Source organism: Ipomoea nil, unplaced genomic scaffold (assembly GCF_001879475.1).
Source record: "Ipomoea nil cultivar Tokyo-kokei standard unplaced genomic scaffold, Asagao_1.1 scaffold0164, whole genome shotgun sequence".
NCBI classification, from domain to species: Eukaryota; Viridiplantae; Streptophyta; class Magnoliopsida; order Solanales; family Convolvulaceae; genus Ipomoea; species Ipomoea nil.
In genome coordinates this window covers 1,100,341-1,107,183 of record NW_017616592.1, presented here as the reverse complement: position 1 = coordinate 1,107,183, position 6,843 = coordinate 1,100,341, and the positions used below count along the sequence as shown (strand labels likewise).

General features: G+C 38.5%; 2 non-coding genes across 2 annotated transcripts; both read right to left on the bottom strand.

Moving 5' to 3' along the window:
- Positions 1–2,228: 2,228 nt before the first annotated feature.
- TRNAN-GUU lies at positions 2,229–2,302 on the bottom strand. Its single transcript has one exon. It is a non-coding gene; the product is annotated as a tRNA-Asn (tRNA).
- Positions 2,303–2,982: 680 nt separating this feature from the next.
- TRNAN-GUU lies at positions 2,983–3,056 on the bottom strand. Its single transcript has one exon. It is a non-coding gene; the product is annotated as a tRNA-Asn (tRNA).
- Between the last annotated feature and the right edge of the window lie 3,787 nt (positions 3,057–6,843).

Here is a 6,843-nt window from a genome sequence, read left to right as displayed (position 1 = left end):
ACTGCAGATATTTTTGGTGAAGCGCATGTTCTAGTTTTGGTCACATAGTTGACTTATACTTATGAGATTTGCATGAAGTCCGCTGGCTAGCAATACTTTTTCTAGTTTTGGCAGGCCAACTACATTTAGCGTGCCTATGCTAGTGACCTGACCTTTAATACTGTCACCAAAGGTAACTTCACCTTTCCTGGCATTTACGTTACTTAGGAATTTGGCATTTCCTGTCATGTGACGGGAACACTCGCTGTCAATGTACCATTTCTCTTCTTTTCCTGCACTTTTAGAGTGAAAAGAGACAAACGAAATATAGTCAGTCTTTTTAACCCAAATCTATTTTGTAAAGGGTTGGTTGTTCTTGTGCCTTAACTTCTCGATTCTTTGATCCTTGTAGAAGTAGTAGCATTCGGGTCTAGTATGGCCGCGCAACCTGCAATAATGAAATACGGGGTTATAGAGTTTGTAATGTAGCTTATTTGATCTTACTATACCATGGGTACGTTTCGTTGAGCTGGATTCAGGAATGTCCTCTGGATCAGGTCCAAACGCTTTGACGAATACCGTTGAATCCTTTGAGTTTCTTCCGGTGAAACCCAAACCATATTTTGCAGATGTTTTTCTTCCAGAGTCAAGGATTCTGTCAAGTGTTGAAGTGGTGTCCATCATTTGGATTTGCCGTTTGTATGTGTTTAGCACCTGCTTCAGGGTCTGTATATCTTGTTTTAGTTTCTCTTCTCGGTCGGCCGCTTCCTTAAGCAGTACATGTTGGAAAAATTAGCTTAAAATGGCATAAAATGGCATATTAAGTGGCTATTTTGTGGTACAATTATCAGTGGGGTCCACTTCTGATTTGGGTCGGGTCAAAGTGGATTCGGATTCTTCGTAGTAAGACAAAGAGATTGATATATTGTACGCTCAAAACGGATAATGGGTGAATGAGATATTGATTCTCAAAGTAGACCCATTTGAGCTGGGAAATGAAGGAAAATAGAGGACTTTGTCCCACATTGGTTTGGAAACAAGATTTGCCCCCCTTATATACATGAGCTCTTTTGAAGCTTGTAGAATTGTATAGCATAGAGGCTCTCTCGCGCGGGGGGGGGGGGGGGGGTATGGGTGGTGCAAATCAAAGTCCAACTAGAGGAGATCGAAAAGGCTTGATTCAAGCCCGAGCTCGCCTGCGGGCACGAATGTCGTCCGGAAATTGGCTGGCCTTGCGGGCTAAGTTATGCCAAACTTCGGTATCATTTTCCAACTGGTATAGTCACTTGGTTCGGCCGGAACCGAACCGGGTGCACCGAGAGCACAACTCTCGTGCAAGAGAGGTTCTTGTGCTTGAACTTCTCGATTCTTTGATCCTTGTAGAAGTAGTAGCATTCGGGTCTGGTATGGCCGCGGAACCTGCAATAATGACATACGGGGTTATAGAGTTTGTAATGTAGCTTATTTGATCTTACTATACCATGAGTATGTTTCGTTGAGCTGGATTCAGGAATGTCCTCTGGATCAGGTCCAAACGTTTTGACGAATACCGATTGATCTACCTTCTTGAAAACTGAATTGCATTTCGGACCAATTAATTGAAGATTTCCAATTGATCTACCATCTTGATTGGAGATAGTCCATGGTTCATATGATAATTTCAAAATAAATTCTTATTATTTTGACAATTAAATTAGCCAATATAAAAGGGTTTTAATGTGTATCATTTGTACACTTACAAAATCTAAGCCCCCACTGCGGGTAACTGGGATATCATTACACTAAATGGTAGTTGGCACTATCAACCAATCTGAATAGCCACATATCTTAATTTGAGGCTCACCATACACAACCCAACCTTAGCCTTATACACATAATATAATGTGGCAAGTTTTACAACATCAATAAAAATTTGAAGTGTATATTTATAATTATAATAAGTTTAGTCACTAGTTTCAATTGATGATATATACATACTTATAGAAGTAAATTTTGAAGAGTTCAAATTTCTGACCTTGTTTACAAACTTTAAATCATAGTGACGTGTAATTTGAATTTTTTTTTCTCTATCTTATAATATCAAGACAGTTATATAACTAAAAAAGTAAAATTATCTATAAAAAAATACTTCTATGACATAAAATTCCTAATTTGTGAGCCTTCCGTATAAGGCGGACAACAAGTTTCTGTCCGAGTGTTGTTGCAGTGGAATTATTTGTATGAAACTAGTGTGTTCAAATGTCACTAGTCGCTAGAGGAAGGACTTAAACCTTCGACCTTGTGGTTAACAGCCACATGCTCTAACCAACTGAGCTACTACAGCAAACATTAAAGAATATTTTTTTTAAAGAAATAATGAAACCTAATTGCGGCCCTAAGATCACATATTTAATTAAAGTCGGAACTAAAATGGACCATTATTCTTTTTTTTTTAATGCCCATGATAATTTACAAGGTAGTATATGTTCTATACTTTCTCAAACATTTTCAAACAAAAAATGTAAGCCCCACCGCGGGTAACTAGGATGTCATTACACTAAACGGTAGTTGGCACAATCAACCAATCTGAATGGCCACATATCTTAATTTGAGTCTCACCATACACAACCCAACCTTAGCCCTATACACATAATATAATGTGGTAAGTTTTACAACATCAATAAAAATTTGAAGTGTATATTTATAACTATAAAATTAAGTCACTAGTTTCAATTGATGATATATACAAACTTATAGAAGTAAATTTTGAAGAGTTCAAATTTCTGACCTTGTTTACAAACATTAAATCGTTGTGACGTGTAATTTGAATTTATTTTTCTCTATCTTATAATATCAAGACAGTTGTTTAACTAAAAAAGAAAAATTATCTATAAAAAAAATACTTCTATGACATAAAATTCCTAGCTTGTAAGCCTTCTACACAAGCTAGACAACAAGTTTCTGTCTGAGTGTTGTTGCAGTGGAACTGTTCGTATGAAACTTGTGAGTTCAAATGTCGCTACTCGCTAGAGGAAGGACTTGAACCTTCGACCTTGTGGTTAACAGCCACACGCTCTAACCAACTAAGCTACTCCAGCAAACATTAAAGAATATTTTTTTTTTAAAGAAATAATGAAACCTAATTGCCGCCCTAAGATCACATATTTAATTAAAGTCGGAACTAAAATGGACCATTATTCTTCTTTCTTTTTTTTTAATGCCCATGATAATTTACAAGGTAGTATATGTTCTATATTTTCTCAAACATTTTCAAACAAAAAATGTAAGCCCCACCGCGGGTAACTAGGATGTCGTTACACTAAATGGTAGTTGGCACAATCAACCAATCTGAATAGCCACATATCTTAATTTGAGGCTCACCATACACAACCCAACCTTAGCCTTATACACATTATATAATGTGGTAAGTTTTACAACATCAATAAAAATTTGAAGTGTATATTTTTGTTGGTCCCGATAGAATGAGATGAGAGTCTAGAGGGGGGGGGGGGGGGTGAATTGACTCTTTTCGTTAGATGCCCTAAACGTCACCTTTCGGTGTCTTGGCACAGCGGATAAGATAGATTCGTTTTAGATACATTGCACGAGTTTGCGTAATTAGGCAAACTTTCGGTAAAGATGATAAAGAAATGATATGAATGCAAAAAGGAAAAGCGTAAGTAAAGAGATAGAGGAGACACGAGATTTTATAGTGGTTCGGCCAATGTTGCCTACTCCACTCTTCTTCCACAACTGTTGGAAGGATTGCACTATCATTCTTAGTACAAATACATAAAGACTTCCTTGATCACTAAGCCGGACAGCCTTCAAAGGTTTTTCAACTCCTCGAGTTTACTCCGCCTCTATCAACTTCTTCTACTGAGTTGAGGTTGGTAGAAAATGATTTCTTGAATTCTCCAACGATGAGGTCTTGACTTTGAGATATGATTGCTTTAAACAGATGTCAAGACTTCCTTGAGGTGTAAGACAAACGATGAATAGTTTTCTTCAAGTAACTTAGCACCTCAAAACTGGTTCACAAAAGCTTTTAGTAAATTGTAGGTTTTTTAAGAGCTTTTGTAAGAGAGTAAGTCGAGTCAGAATGAACCAGCACCTTCTTAGTTGATGAAGGTTGGTTTATATAGGTGATGAAAATTCATCCGTTAGAGGGAGATGAAATTTTCGAACCTTTTAACCATTGGACAAGGACCGGGGAGCTTCATGCATTAAATGCTCCATTAATGAGGTTGTACCATGTAGCCGTTGAAGGTATGGAAAGCATTAGGGTTTTGTCCTTTAGTTCCAGGAGAAGATACATCTTCATTTAATGCTCCTTGAGAAGTGTGTCCCATAAGATGAAGTCCTCATAGTCCTAGGATGTTGTCAAATCAGACAGGTAGGACATTCTTCTCGTTGTTGAAGAGAAGTAATGTTTGATAAAGATCGTCTTTTCACAAAACTGTCCTTTCGTGCTTGTTGACAACTCCTGCTTGACTCTCGTTGTTGTTCTTTATGTCTCCTGTCTTCTTTCGCCTTGGAGACCCTAACATCTAATCATAACTCATTTTCGTGTGTTTGTCTAGCTTAACACGAATTACAGAGGAGTTATGGCAACTCTCGTCAACGACGAAAGCAGCGATTGAAAAAGCTAATAGTTAGGGGTCTACTTTTCTACATTACATTGGTATCATCAAAATCCTAATACAATGTTCCTAACAATTTCCCCCTTTTTGATGATGCCAAAACCTATACTCTTCTTATAAGGCTGATAAAAGTTCCATAAGGATTTTTCTATTACAAAGACAGCCATACTTGAGAGTTTACATGTCTTTTTTCTAGATTAAAGCGTTAAAAGAAAGACAAGGGCAAATAACTCAGACAAGTGACACGAGATGTGTGACAATGAGAGTTTCATATATAAAGATGTGATCATTACAAAAACTCTATAAAGAGAAACATAACGAAAGATAACTTACATTTCTAAAAGCTTTGATTTCTGTTGTTTAGCTTCCATGAGTTCTTGGTCATCCTTTTCCTTTTGTTGTTTTAGCATCCTGTTGAAGTCAATTTTCTCATTGATTTTTGCTCTGAAAACTTTAATAGGATTAGACCTGACAAGCTCTTCATGTTCTCCTTTGATGTTCAGACCAGTGTAATTATTGTAGGCTTCCCGAATGCTGCTTCCTTCAACAATTCCAGACTTCCACCACGATATCAGTTCAAACGAATTCATGCCTTCTTGGTAGCTCTTTCCTGATTCCTTGTGCACTTTGAAAGCTGCATTGTACATGATATTTTGTGGGGAGTCTTTGGTTACATTAGAAAGGTCTTCAATGAGATTCCTGATCCTTTCTCTTTCCATTGCTTCATCTTCTCTTCTCTTTCTCTTTTCATCGTGCTTCCTCCACAGTTCTTTGTTTGCTCTTTTGATTATCTCATTTTGAGTGCTCATGTGATTTTGTCTTGTATAATTGTCTTTTGTTTTCAACCAAATAGGATTATTGCAACCCTCAAAACGTTTGCCACTGCCTTCTTCATATGGGACGAAGTCCACAAAGTTTCCTATGCCATCCATGGTTACTTTGTTGTCTCTCATAAGTTTCTGCCTTAATTTCATCTGTTCTCTCTTTGGCAGTCCTGTGAAGATGTATTTAGCTTCATAACCAAATGATTGTCGAGGCTTAATTTGTTTGGAGGATTGGTATCGACCATGATATCTTTGCTTCGAAGGGTGGTAACCACGAGACTTGGAAGGTGGATGAGATGGATTCGTGTTCCTTTGGTCATAGTCTCTTGGTGTCCGAGAGGGAGAGTGTCGTGTTTCACGAGCTTGATCTTTCGTGTTATCTCTCGGCTGATCATCATCCTTATCTTTGTCATCATTTCTCTTTTCCCCCTTTTTGGCATCATCAGCATAGGTGGTAGGAGGAATGGAGGAGGCCTTGTTGATTGCAAGCAAGATATCCTGAGCGTACCCGAGAATCTGAAGTGCATATTCTCCCAGTTGGTACGAATTGTCCTGATATGTGTCAATCTTTGTACAGGCCAAATCCACACGCTCTTTGAGACCAAAATGAGAGTGTTTGATTTCGTGCTGTTGTCGCGCAACTTTGTTCAAAGCAGCTTCGAGATTATAAAGTTTCTTTGTCATTCTCTCAAGGATCTTGTGATCTGACTGGCTTTGTTGCTGCGGTTGAGGCTGTGCAGGAGGTGGAGATCGAGGTTGAGATTGTGCTGCTATCAGAGAATCGACCTTCTTGCACAGATCATCCATAACTTTCGTGTCCTTTTCTCGTAAAGCAAGATATTGCCTATGGATAGTCCGTGGGGATTCTGCAGGGGATTCTTCCTCAATGTTTGTTGGTGATGTGTCCATGTGATCATCTTGAGGTGGTGCTTCCCGTTTTCCACCACTAGCTGAGCTAAGAAGAATTGGTGAGGCTTCCAGTTTGCCCTCACGCATACTCTCGTTTCCTTGCTTGATTGGAGTCTCGTCTATGGGTTGGATATGCGGAACAATGGCACGAGATAGATCTTCGAGATGAGAGGTCGAAACTTCTTTCGAGTCATCACTGTCATATGGTAATTTTCTTAAGGGAGATCTTTGAGGATAGGTGTCATAGTCTGGACCGATTAAAAATGTATGACTGTCTTCAGGGTCGGTTTCTTGAGCTCCTTCATTTCCCAACTGATCATCATTATCACCGTCGTCATCATCATCATCATTCTCATCATCAGCATCGTCAACATTATCATCATTGTTATCATCTTCTTCTTCGTCTTCATTTTCAGCACTCTCGGCTTCTTCAATTTCTCGCCCAAGCTCATCTTTCGTGCCACTGACATTACAATTTGGATCATTTTGGTGTTCCTTCTCTAAAGCAG